Source organism: Salvelinus fontinalis, chromosome 18, assembly GCF_029448725.1.
Source record: "Salvelinus fontinalis isolate EN_2023a chromosome 18, ASM2944872v1, whole genome shotgun sequence".
NCBI lineage: Eukaryota > Metazoa > Chordata > Actinopteri > Salmoniformes > Salmonidae > Salvelinus > Salvelinus fontinalis.
The window spans coordinates 21,725,607-21,739,669 of NC_074682.1; positions in this window are offsets into that span (position 1 = coordinate 21,725,607).

Below are 14,063 nucleotides of genomic sequence, written 5' to 3' on the forward strand. Positions count from 1 at the left end.
TTCGCGACTCGGGACAAGAGCTATGTCCTTCTTTGCTCTCCGGAACTGAGAGCCGCTGAAAGGAGTGATAACCCGGGTGGCATTGAGTGTTGAGGTGGATCAACTGAAGTTGATGTAACCCTGTGTCTCTGATGCATGCCGTTTGGTGCAAAGCAGACCCGGTGGCAAGCGCGAGACTGAGTAGACCCTGTCTGTCTGTTTTGATGCAAAGTGTTTGCCGGAAAAAGTCATGCTAGGGTACATAAGTTATCCCGTGAGAGCTTTTGTTCTGAACCCACTACAGTGTTTCAGGTGCCAAGTTTATGGTCATGTTGCAGCAGTATGTAGGAGGGAGATTCCGAGGTGTGAGAAATGTGCAGGAGCATGGGACAAAAGAGTGTGTAGTTTCAGTGGAAAATCTTGCTGGAGGTCAGAAAAATCCTGTGCGAGTGAGACAGGTTGGAGTTTTCAGGGTAAGAACAGTGCAGAAAGGGTCATGCTGAGGCAGTGAGGAAAGTAAAGGATGGTGGGCAAAGGGTGAGGGAGCCTGAGAGGATCCCTGTGAATAGTAGGACAGTACAGAGTGACTTGAGTAAGGTTGGCTTCTTGGCATTTATTGCTATGGTCATTCATTTTACTGCACAGATGGAAAGGAAATCCCAAAAGATTGAATTGGTAGTAGCAGCAGAGAAGTTTTGGGTGTCAAGAGATTTTAGTGCAGAAGAACTACAGGGGGTTTTGAGAGAAGGGGTTCCAGCTTCCCAGGGCGATGGCCTGGTGTATGATCAGCTAGAGCCAAAGTAGATGGGAAAGGGTGGTGGGGTGTGCTGGGGGATATTGATATACATACAGTTGAAGTCGAAAGTTTACATACACTTAGGTTGGAGTCATTAAAACTCGTTTTTCAACCACTCCACAAATGTATTGTTAACAAACTATAGTTTTGGAAAGTCGGTTAGGACATTACTGTGTGCATGACAAGTAATTTTTTCAACAATTGTTTACAGACAGATTATTTCACTTAATTTACTGTATCACAATTCCAGTGGGTCAGAAGTTTACATACACTAAGTTGACTGTGCCTTTAAACAGCTTGGAAAGTTCCAGAAATTATGTCATGGCTTTAGAAGCTTCTGATAGGCTAATTGACATCATTTGAGTCAATTGGAGGTGTACCTGTGGATGTATTTCAACGCCTACCTTAAAAACTCAGTGCCTCTTTGCTTGACATCATGGGAAAATCAAAAGAAATCAGCCAAGACCTCAGAAGAAATATTGTAGACCTCCACAAGTCTGGTTCATCCTTGGGAGCAATTTCCAAACGCCTGAAGGTACCACGTTCATCTGTACAAACAATAGTACGCAAGTATAAACACCATGGGACCACGCAGCCATCATACCGCTCTGGAAGAGACGCATTCTGTCTCCTAGAGATTAACGTACTTTGGTGCGAACAGTGCAAATCAATCCCAGAACAACAGCAAAGGACCTTGTGAAGATGCTGGAGGAAACAGGTACAAAAGTATCTATATCCACAGTAAAACAAGTCCTATATGGACATAATCTGAAAGGCCGCTCAGCAAGGAAGAAGCCACTGCTCCAAAACCACCATAAAAAAGACAGACTACGGTTTGCAAGCCGAAGAACGCCTTCCCAACCGTGAAGCACGGGGGTGGGAGCATCATGTTGTGGGGGTGCTTTGCTGCAGGAGGGACTGGTGCACTTCACAAAATAGATGGCATCATGAGGTAGGAAAATGATGTGGATATATTGAAGCAAAATCTCAAGACATCAGCCAGGAAGTTAAAGCTTGGTCGCGAATGGGTCTTCCAAATGGACAACGACCCCAAGCATACTTCCAAAGTTGTGGTAAAATAGCTTAAGGACAACAAAGTCAAGGTATTGGAGTGGCCATCACAAAGCCCTGACCTCAATCCAAAATAAAATTTGTGGGTAGAACTGAAAAAGCATGTGCGAGCAAGGAGGCCTACAAACCTGACTCAGTTACACCAGCTCTGTCAGGAGGAATGGGCCAAAATTCACCCAACGTATTAGGGGAAGCTTGTGGAAGGCCACCCAAAACGTTTGACCCAAGTTAAACAATCTAAAGGCAATGCTATCAAATACTAATTGAGTGTATATAAACTTCTGACCTACTGGGAATGTGATGAAAGAAATAAAACCTTCAATAAATAATTATCTTCTATTATTATGATATTTCACATTCTTAAAATGAAGTGGTGATCCTAACTGACCTAAGACAGGGAATTTTTATTAAACGTCAGGAATTGTGAAAAACTGAGTTTAAATGTATTTGGCTAAGGTGTATGTAAACTTCTGACTTCGACTGTAATTATTCATATATACATACACACAAACCCTTTTTCAGGACCCTGTCTCGAAGATAATTCATTAAAAAAACAAATAACTTCACAGATCTTCATTCAGTAAAAGGTTTAAACACTGTTTCCCATGCTTGTTCAATGAATATAAACAATTAATGACATGGCCAGCGAAGAGCCCAGATCTCAATCTCATTGAGCACCTCTGGGACCTGATGGATCGGAGGGTGAGTGCTAGAGCTATTCCCCCCAGAAATGTCTGGGAACTTGCAGGTGCCTTGGTGGAAGAGTGGGGTAACATCTCACAGCAAGAACTGGCAAATCTGGTGCAGTCCATGAGAAGAAGATGCACTGCAGTTCTTAATGCAGCTGGTGGCCACACCAGATACTGACTATTACTTTGGATTTTGACTCCCCCCCCCCCCCCCCTCCCCCTTTGTTCAGGGACACATTATTCCATGCTGTTAGTCACATGTCTGTGGAACTTGTTAAGTTTATGTCTCAGTTGTTGAATCTTGTTATGTTCATACAAATATTTACACGTTAAGTTTGCTGAAAATAAACGCAATTGACAGTGAGGACGTTTCTTTTTATGCTGAGTTAATATACACACAGTGCATTCGCAAAGTATTCAGACCCCTTCCCTTTTTTTCCCATTTTGTTACGTTACTGCTGTATTCTAAAATTGATTAAATCGTTTTTCCCCCTCATCTACACACTATTGTAATGCACACTCAGGGAGAACAAGGTGTAGATTCACGCGAAGAGCGCGACAAATGTTTATTAAGCCTTCACAAAAGGCAAGAATTGTGTTCACAGGCAGGCAATGGTCAAACACAGGTAGGCAGTCAAAAACAAAGAATACCTCACAACCATACAAACAGAAAGAACTGAACTAAATAGAGAGCTGATGAGACCAGGTGGGAAACGAACACAGGTGAAATCAATGAACAAAAATTTAAGACAGGGCTACGTTCCAGAACACAAAGAAACAGGGCTACGTTCAAGAACAAAGAAAACGAACACAGGGTTGACTAAGAAAAGAAAAGCAGAGCCTTACAACTATACCACATAATGACAAAGAAAAACAGGTTTAAATATTTTTTATAATTTATCAAATAAAAAACTGAAATATCACATTTACAAAAGTATTCAGACCCTTTACTCAGTACTTTGTTGAAGCACCTTTGGCAGCGATTACAGCTTCGAGTCTTCTTGGATATGACACTACAAGCTTGGAACACCTGTATTTGAGGAGTTTCTCCCATTCTTCTCTGCAGATTCTCTCAAACTCTGTCATGTTGGATGGGGAGAGTCGCTGCACAGCTATTTTCAGGTCTCTCCAGAGATGTTCGATTGGGATCAAGTCCGGGCTCTGGCTGGGCCGCTGAAGGACATTCAGAGATTTGTCCCGAAGCCACTGCTCTGTTGTGTTGGCTGTGTGCTTAGGGATGTTGACCTGGTAGAAGGTGAACCTTCACCCCAGTCTGAGGTCCTGAGTGCTCTGGAGCAGGTTTTCGTCAAGGATGTCTTTGTACGTTGCTCCGTTCATGTTGTTACTCCTATGAACAGAGAAAGTGAAATAGTCCTTGATAATAAAAAAGATCCAAGCCGCTAATAATAACAATGCCTATAGATAAACTTTCCCACTCATTCATTACTGCTGCAGTGCTTGTTGTAGCACTTTAGGGCCAGTTACTTTACTTTTCGTACGTATGTCTCTGTACGTTGCTCCGTTCATCTTTCCCTCGATCCTGGCTAGTCTGCCAGTCCCTGCCGCTGAAAAACATCACCACAGCATGATGCTGCCACCACCCTGCTTCACCGTAGGGATGGCGCCAGGTTTCCTCCAGACGTGATTTTTTTTGCATTCAGGCCAAAGAGTTTAATCTTGGTTTCATCAGACCAGAGAACCTTGTTCCTTCAGGCAAACTCTAAGCAGGCTGTCATGTGCCTTTTACTGAGGAGTGGCTTCCGTCTGGCCACTCTACAATTAAGGCCTGATTGGTGGAGTGCTGCATAGATGGTTGTCCTCCTGGAAGGTTCTCCCATCTCCACAGAGGAACTCTGGAGATCTGTCAGAAGGACAAACGTGTTCTTGGTCACCTCCCTGACCAAAGCCTTCTCCCCCGATTGCTCAGTTTGGCCGGGCGGCCAGCTGTAGGAAGAGTGTTGGTGGTTCAAAACTTCTTCCATTTAAGAATGATGGAGGCCACTCTGTTCTTGGGGACCTTCAGTGCTGCAGACATTTTTTAGTACCCTTCCTCAGATCTGTGCCTCTTCACAATCCTGTCTCGGCATTCCTTCGACCTCATGGCTTGGTTTTTTCTCTGACATACACTATCAACTGTGGGACCTTTTATAGCCTTTCCAAATCATGTCCAATCAATTAAATTTACCACAGCTGGACTCCAAGTTGTAGAAACGTCTCAAGGCTGATCAATGGAAACAGGATGCACCTGAGCTCAATTTTGAGTCTCATAGCAACGTCTGAATACTAATGTACATTTCTGTTTTTAATTTTTAATAAATGTGCGAAATTCATAAAAACCTTTTTCGCTTTGTGGGGTATTGTGTGTAGATTGATGAGGATTTTTTTTTTTATCCCTTTTAGAATAAGGCTGTAAAGTAACAAAATGTGGAAAAAGTGAAGGGGTCTGAATACTTTCCGAATACATTGTATATAAAACACAGGAAATATGTTTTTTATTGCACTGGGCCTTTAATGTGTTTCATAACTACTTCTATACTATCTCAATATTTAGACAGTTGGGTTTTTAATTAAGATCCTATTCCCCCGGGAATTAGAAAAATAAGGCTTTGCCCAAGTGCACAGTTTCACAACTGATGAACTCATAGGCAGATGATCTCAATAATTAATATCTAAATTAATTAGTTCAACTTCAGTCTTGTGTTGAGAAAGAGATGAGTTTGCACATTGCTGACACGGGGAGTGACTTCAATGCAAAGTAGTTTGGTTATCAGTTCTCTAGCAGAGGGAACTTAATGTCACAGTGGAAGCATAACACAGATTGACGACATCCTCGCTAACTCATTGACCTATTCATATTTACTGGATATGACAGCATTTGAAAGCAATTCAATCATTCACTTTTTAAGATGCTGGTGGATTGAACAATGTACAATATTATTATGTGTGTTGTACATGACAGAAATTGCTTTCTAATAATATGCACAGGGTATAAGGGCACAAGGCGAGATCAGGGCGTGACACAGGGTGTGTGTTAAGATAAGAGCAGTATGTCAGAGCTCTATAGGGCACAGAATGTCAAGGACTGTTAAAAAAGGACATTAACACAACAATGAATCCTTATAAGCAGATGGGACAATCAGGGTCATGAAAAGGTGAAAAAGGGGCTCTCAGCTAGGTTAAAGTATATGGGGAGGAAAGAGACTTTATGATACAATGGAGAGACTGGTACGATGAATAAGTTATTTCCAATAACAGGTTTGCATGTTATGTGGAAAAATATTTTGTATGCTGAAACATTATCTTGACTGTTAACTGATGAAAATTGGTAACAGTTCCAAATCATACTTCAAGTTTGTCATGTGGCAGCAAGCCTTTGGGGAAGGTTAATCATTGCCCAGATTATTTAGCTATCGAGCCAACACAAATACCTCATGTGACAAATACCTTATTTGGTATACAGCATGTAGTTCTTTATTCCATTTTTGAGCCAGGTTTCTCGGGCAACTATAAATGTGAAGAGGACAGCTGTCACCAATCTACTGAGGTTTTAATGAGTTTGGAGTGAATGCCCTTGAAGTTACCCAAGAGTCTTTGTGCTAGTGAGGGCCAACCCCACTAAGCTGGGCTTGCCCTCGTGTTACTGTAAACCATGGAATGACAATGGAACCCACATCCTCAGAGTGAACCCCCCCCCCCCCCCCCCCCCCCCCCAAAAAAGGAACTCAGTCCAGCATTCAACTTACTCTCCAAAGTTGTGATGGTAGAATGCACAAGGTGGGTAGTACAATTGGGTAGTACATAATCAGTTTTCCTCTTTCCATCTCAGTCATTGCATAGAGCTGTTTAAAACTTGTCAGAAATTACCAGATCAACTAGCCCATGTCACCTAATGTTTTTTAACTATGTTTTTTATCCCATAGATTTTGTAGTAATGTTTGAGTCATGCCTTCCTCCATCAAAATGTATAGAATTGCAAGAAAATTTGCTTTAAAATGGCAACATTTTCCCTGCACCACATGACTAAATGTGTAAAATTGCAGGAAATAAGCATTAAACTTCCAAAATGTTCTGTCCGCCAACAAGAGAGGTGTGAACAGTTTGTGCGCCCATAGAAATAGACCTAGCACAAGTTGTTTATTTTATCTTAACTAGGCAACTCAGTTAAGAACAAATTCTTAATTTCAATGATAGTCTAGGAACAGTGGCTAAACTGCTTTGTTCAGGGGCAGAATGCCAGATTTTTACCATGTCAGCTCAGGGATTTGATCTTGCAACCTTTCAATTACAAGTCCAATGCTCTAACCACTATGCTACCTGCCGCCCCAAGACATGGCACGAGTGCAGGGGAGTGTGAGATGTTCCCCAATGCTGGAAGGGGTCCTGAGTGAAAAAGTTTGATCCTGATCTAGTTAAAGAAGGATCCATATTGTTCAACTTCCTGGTAATGAAATGAATTACACAGTTTTTTGTTAGCCAACCACTTCTTTCAGTTTTCTCATTTTAGAGTGGAGAATGGACAGTGCCAGCCCAATGAGATTTTAAGTGGATGGAAAGGAAATTAAACAAAATTATAGAAGCTACACAATTCCCGCTCTTTTTTATTTTAGAGTGCTATGGAGACACCCATGAGTGTCTCTAATAAATCTGTTTCTGTTTTTAAACACACCCTGTCAGGCAGTGGTGGATTTAGGTATAGGCGACATGGGCAGCCGACCAGGGCTGCATCTTACCAGGGACACCAAAGAATTTGGAATGGTGACATTTGCGTGATCGGTTTTCTATCGCTCATTTGCACGTCACGTCAATGATATCATGTCACCGTGTGGGACTGTGGGTCAATTAACCTTGACGGAGTGGGCACCCTGATTCTAGTTTTGTCATGCCTGCAATTGCTCTTCCCTCCTGGCGCTTGAGGGCGCCAGGCTCCCCAGCATTACGCACTCCTGCCACCATTATTACACACACCTGCCTTCCCCCGTCACGCACATCAGCGATTATTGGACTCACCTGCATTGATTGTCATATGTGTCCTGACGCTGTTCCTGTCTTGGTTCATGTCTGTTCCGATTAAATGTTTGACTCCCCGTACCTGCTTCTCTATTCCAGCGTCGGTCCTTACAGAATGCTGAAGCCACCAAACAAAGTATCGGGGAGTGCTGGCTTTCCGGTTGGTGGTGACGTCGGGTCCAGGGACCGCCACCGATGGTACCGGGTGTGCTTAAGCCAGCTCGTCGGGCTGTCACGCCTTAGCTGGCTCAAGAGGTTTATTGGTTGGCTCGGAAGGAGCACATCCCACGTCATGCCTCATCCGGATTGTCAGGTTTTTACACCCAGTCAGGTCTCGTCAGGCTGCTACGCCTCCGCAGGATCATCGGGCTCCCACACCTTAGCGGGATCGACAGGCCTTCATGCCTCAGCCGGTTCGTCGGGATTTCACGCCAGTCGGCTTATCCAGCACCCTCGGCCGGCCCGTCAGGCTGGCCCAGGTGGGACGCCGGGTGGCGCTCCTAGAGGGGGGTACTGTCATGCCTGCTTCCGCTCTTCCACCCTGGCGCTCGAGGGTGCCAGGCTCCCCAGCAATACGCACTCCTGCCGCCATCATTATGCACAACTGCCTTCCACTGTCACGCGCATCAGCGATTATTGGACTCACCTGGACTCAATCACCCCCGTCATTACCTCCCCTATATCTGTCTTTTTCCACGCTCTGTTCCCCGCTTCAGCATTGATTGTCATATGTCCTTCTATACCCGTGTGCTGACGCTGTTCCTGTCTTGTTTCATGTCAAATCAAATCAAATCGGTCACATACACATGGTTAGCAGATGTTAATGCGAGTGTAGCGAAATGCTTGTGCTTCTAGTTCCGACTATGTAGTAAAATCTAACAAATTCACAACAACTACCTTATACACACACAAATCTGAAGGGATGAATAAGAATATGTACATATAAATATATGGATGAGCGATGGCGTGTGGCATAGGCAAGATTTAGTAGATGGTGTAGAATACAGTATATACAAATGAGATGAGTAATGTAGGATATGTAAACATTATTAAAGTGCCATTATTTAAAGTGACACCACTATGTAAACATTATTAAAGTGACACCTTTATTAAGTCTGTTTATTTAAGTGAACAGAGATTTGAGTCTGTATGTTGGCAGCAGCCTCTCTATGTTAGTCATGGCTGTTTAACAGTCTGATGGCCTTGAGATAGAAGCTGTTTTTCAGTCTCTCGGTCCAACCTTTGATGCACCTGTACTGATCTCGCCTTCTGGATGATAGCAGGGTGAACAGGCAGTGGCTCGGGTGGTTGTTGTCCTTGATGTTCTTTTTGGCCTTCCTGTGACATCAGGTGCTGTAGGTGTCCTGGAGGACAGGTAGTTTGCCCCAGTGATGCGTTGTGCAGACCACACTACCCTCTGTAGGCAAGTCAGTTAAGAACAAATTCTTATTTACAATGATGGCCTAAGAACAGTGTGTTAACTGCCTTGTTCAGGGGCAGAAAAACATATTTTTACCTTGTCAGCTCAGGGATTCGATCTATCAACCTTTCGGTTACTGGCCCAATGCTCTAACCACAAGGCTACCTGCCACGGTTGAGAGCAGTTGAGGGCAGTGCAATTGCTGTACCAGGCGATGATACAGCACGACAGGATGCTCTCAATTGTTCGTGAGTGTTTTAGATGACAAGCCAAATTTCTTCAGCCTCCTGAGGTTGAAGAGGCTCTGTTGCACCTTCTTCACCACGCTGTCTGTGTGGGTGGACCATTTCAGTTTGTCCGTGATGTGTACGCTGAGGAACTTAAAACTTTACACCTTCTCCACTACTGTCCCGTTGATGTGGATGGGGCGGGTGCTCCCTCTGCTGTTTCCTGAAGTCCACGATCATCTCCTTTGTTTGGTTGACGTTGAGTGAGAGGTTATTTTCCTGACACCACACTCCGAGGGCCCTCACTTCCTCCCTGCAGGCTGTCTTGTTGTTGTTGGTAATCAGGCCTACCACTGTAGTGTTGTCTGCAAACTTGATGATTGAGTTGGAAGCGTGCATGGCCATGCAGTCATGTGTGAAAAGGGAGTACAGGAGAAGGCTGAGAACGCACCCTTGTGAGGCCCCAGTGTTGAGGATCAGCGGAGTGGAGATGTTGTTTCCTACCTTCACCACCTGGGGGGCGGCCCGTCAGAAAGTCCAGGACCCAGTTGCACAGGGCGGGGTCGAGTCCCAGGGTCTCGAGCTTAATGATGAGTTTGGAGGGTACTATGGTGTTAAATGCTGAGCTGTAGTCAATGAACAGCATTCTTACATAGGTATTCCTCTTGTCCAGATGGGATAGGGAAGTGTGCAGTGTGATGGCGATTGCATCGTCTGTGGACCTATTGGGGCGGTAAGCAAATTGGAGTGGGTCTAGGGCAGGGGTCGGGAACCTTTTTGACTAAGAGAGCCATGAAAGCAAATAATTTGGAAATTTATTTCAGTGAGAGCCATATAATATATTTTAAAAGTGAATTCAACTAAATGTCAGTATAATAAGCCTCTGAATTTGTCGAAGTGCCGATTTACATTCGACCGTTTCATCGATGTAATTTTGTCATTGCAAATTAGACACACCGCAGAACCTGCTCTCTCCACAAAGGCGAATTCTTCGGTCCATTCGTCCTGAAATGTACGATACTCGTCATCTTTTTTTCTTTTCACCATCTTCTTCGTCGAAGGGTTAGCTTTGAGCTAATGACCGAGCAGACTGATTCAAAAGGAGTCGTTTACCTGTTTTACCTAGCAACGGCCAACGTAGGCCAGTATCATTTAATTAAAATAATGGACAATTGCTCCTGCAGCCCTGAACAGGACATGAGCAGTGAAAAATCGATGGATGGATTAAAACAAGTGAGAATAGGCCTCCCGGGTGGCGCAGTGGTCGGGAGGCCTATTCTCACTTGTTTTAATCCATCCATCGATTTTTCACTGCTCATGTCCTGTTCAGGGTCTGGGTTCGCGCCCAGGCTCTGTCGCAGCCGGCCGCGACCGGGAGGTCCGTGGGGCGATGCACAATTGGCTTAGCGTCGTCCGGGTTAGGGAGGGTTTGGCCGGTAGGGATATCCTTGTCTCATCGCCCTCCAGCGACTCCTGTGGCGGGCCGGGCGCAGTGCGCGCTAACCGAGGGGGGCGGGTGCACGGTGTTTCCTCCGACACATTGGTGCGGCTGGCTTCCGGGTTGGAGGCGCGCTGTGTTAAAAAAAATAAAAAATAAATAAAAAAGAAGCAGTGCGGCTTGGTTGGGTTGTGCTTCGGAGGACGCATGGCTTTCGACCTTCGTCTCTCCTGAGCCCGTACGGGAGTTGTAGCGATGAGACAAGATAGTAATTACTAGCGATTGGATACCACGAAAATTGGGAAGAAAAGGGGATAAAATTTTATTTTTTTTAAACAAATCTCACTTTTTTTTTTTTTTTTTTTTTTTTTTTTTAATCTGTGAGCCAGATGCAATCATCAAAAGAGCCACACCTGGCTCGGGAGCCATAGGTTCCCGACCCCTGGTCTAGGGTATCAGGTAGGGTGGAGGTGATATGGTCCTTGACTAGTCTCTCAAAGCACTTCATGATGACAGAAGTGAGTGCAATTGGGTGATAGTCATTTTATTCAGTTACCTTAGCTTACCTTACCTTAGCTTAGCTTACCTTAACAGGAACAATGGTGGCCATCTTGAAGCATGTGAGGACAACAGACTGGGATAGGGATTGGTTGAATATGTCCGTAAACACACAAGCCAGCTGGTCTGCGCTAGAGGTCGACCGATTATAAACAGTAATGTTAATGAATTACCGTCATGTGTTTTGAAGGACTCTGTTGCTGTATATGACAAAACTGAAATGCTGAATTGTTTCAATTAGTACTTTCTATCATCTGGTAGGCTGTTTGATTCAGTCTCCTCTGTCGCTGTACATTCCTGTGTGGATGAACCAGTGAGAGCTGGTCAAACTTTGAGCTTTTTGCCATTCTCAGTGCAGGTGGTACATAAAGCCCTGAAATCCTTATATCAGAGAAAGCCTGCAGGTCCTGATCTTTTGGATCCCTGCTTTTTAAATCTGGCAGCTGATTTCATGAACCACTTACATATCTGTTCAATCTAACCCTGGAATGTAATGAAATTCCAAAAATCTGGAAATCAGCATTTGTCCTACCACTTTTAAAAGGGGGAGATCCAACTCTTTTAAATAATTATAGGCCAATCTCAAAGCTGTCACGCCTGGTGAAAATACTTGAAACCCTTGTGAGTGAACAGCTAAAAGAGTTTTTATTTACTAACTCTATTTTATCAATGTACCAATCGGGCTTCAGGAAGAAGCATAGCACAATTACAGCAGCCATGAAGGTTTTAAATTATATCACTGAAGCCCTTGACAAAAAACAGCACTGTGTCTCACTTTTTATTGATCTCTCTAAGGCTTTTGATACAGTTGATCATGCTATACTAAGGCAGAGATTGTCGAGTGTAGGTCTTTCAGAGCATGCAGTTGCATTGTTTGCCAACTATCTGTCTGATAGTACTCAGTGCACTCAATTTGATGGGTTTATGTCTGTTAAATTGTATGCCTTTAATGGTGTGCCCCAAGGCTCTGTACTTGGTCCTCTCTCATTCACTATTTATATAAATGATTTAGACAAAAATGTCCAAAATGCGCAACTTCATTTTTATGCTGATGATACTGTTATTTACTGTTGTGGCTCGTCTCTTACAAAAGCTTTCCAGAACTTGCAAACTGCTTTTTATACTGTTCAACAAACCTTGTGTCAATTGAAGCTTATCCTCAATACTGACAAAACTAAACTAATGGGGTTTTCTAAAGCAAGAAATAGACCTCTGAACCTTTCACCTATTACTACCTGTCAGGGCAAGAAGATTGAGGTTGAAACCTCATATAAATATCTTGGAATTTTAATTGATGGCAGCCTCTCTTTTAAATAGCATATTCAACAACTTACAAAAAAATTGAAGCTGAAATTTGGATTTTATTTTAGGAAGGAATTTTATTTCAGGAATAAGGCCTGTTTTTCTTTTGAAGCCAGAAGGAGGCTAGTATCAGCTACATTTATGCCTTTACTAAACTATGGGGATATTTTATATATGAATGTTTCCGCTCAGTGTTTGAGATCAATTGACACCCTTTACCATGGCACTTTGAGATTTATTTTAAACTGCAAAACCCTTACGCACCACTGCACTTTGTATAGCAGGGTTGGCTGGCCTTCTCTAGTCACTCATAGGCTCAGCCACTGGTACACTTTTATTTACAAAGCCATTTTGGGTTGACCACCTTTTTATTTGGGCATTTTTATTGTTCAGAAACGTGGTTGGTACTCTCTTCGTTCGCTGGACTTTATCCTGCTAACTGTTCCAAATGTCCGAACTGAATTTGGTAAAATAGCTTTTATGTACCCTGCGCCATCGTCTTGGAACGCCTTACAAAATACTTTTAGACTGGAAGAACTTGTCCCGATTGGTATTTTTAAATCACTGATGAATGATCTTGAGACTGATTCCCTGACCTGTCAATGTTTTTAATTAGCTGTTTTGATTCTGTTATACTCTTGTGAATTCTATGGTTTTTACTAGATTACTTGTAGTTTTTCATGTTGTTTGTCTGTAATTTTTGTAATGACTTGGTGCTGCCTATCTTGGCCAGGACGCTCTTGATTTTAAATCTCAATGAGCCCTTCCTGTTTAAATAAAGGTAAAATAAAAATAAATAAAATAAAAATAATGATTTTTCAACGCCGATACCGATACCGATTAATGGAGGACCAAAATAAGCCGATACCGATTAATCGAACAATATTTTTTTTTAAATATATGTTTTGTAATAATGAGAACATGAGAACATATGAAAGCTGGTGGTTCCTTTTCACATGAGTCTTCAATATTCCCAGGGAAGAAGTTTTAGGTTGTAGTTATTATAGGAATTATAGGACTATTTCTTTCTATGCCATTTGTATTTCATATACCTTTGACTATTTGATGTTCTTATAGGCATTTTAGTATTGCCAGTGTAACAGTATAGGTTCCGTCCCTCTCCTCGCCCCTACCTGGGATCGAACCAGGAACACATCGACAACAGCCACCCTCGAAGCATCGTTACCCATCGCTCCACAAAAGCCGCAGCCCTTGCAGAGCAAGGGGAACAACTACTTCAAGGTCTCAGAGCGAGTGACATCACCGATTGAAACGCTATTAGCGCGCACCCCACTAACTAGCTAGCCATTTCATATCGGTTACACCAGCCTAATCTCGGGAGTTGATAGGCTTGAAGTCATAAACAGCTCAATGCTTGAAGCACAACGAAGAGCTGCTGGCAAACGCATGAAAGTGCTGTTTGAATGAATGCTTATGAGCCTGCTGCTGCCTACCACCGCTCAGTCAGACTGCTCTATCAATTACCAAATCATAGACATAATTATAACATAATAACACACAGAAATGAATATGGTCAAATCCGGAAACTATAATTTCGAAAACAAAACGCTTATTC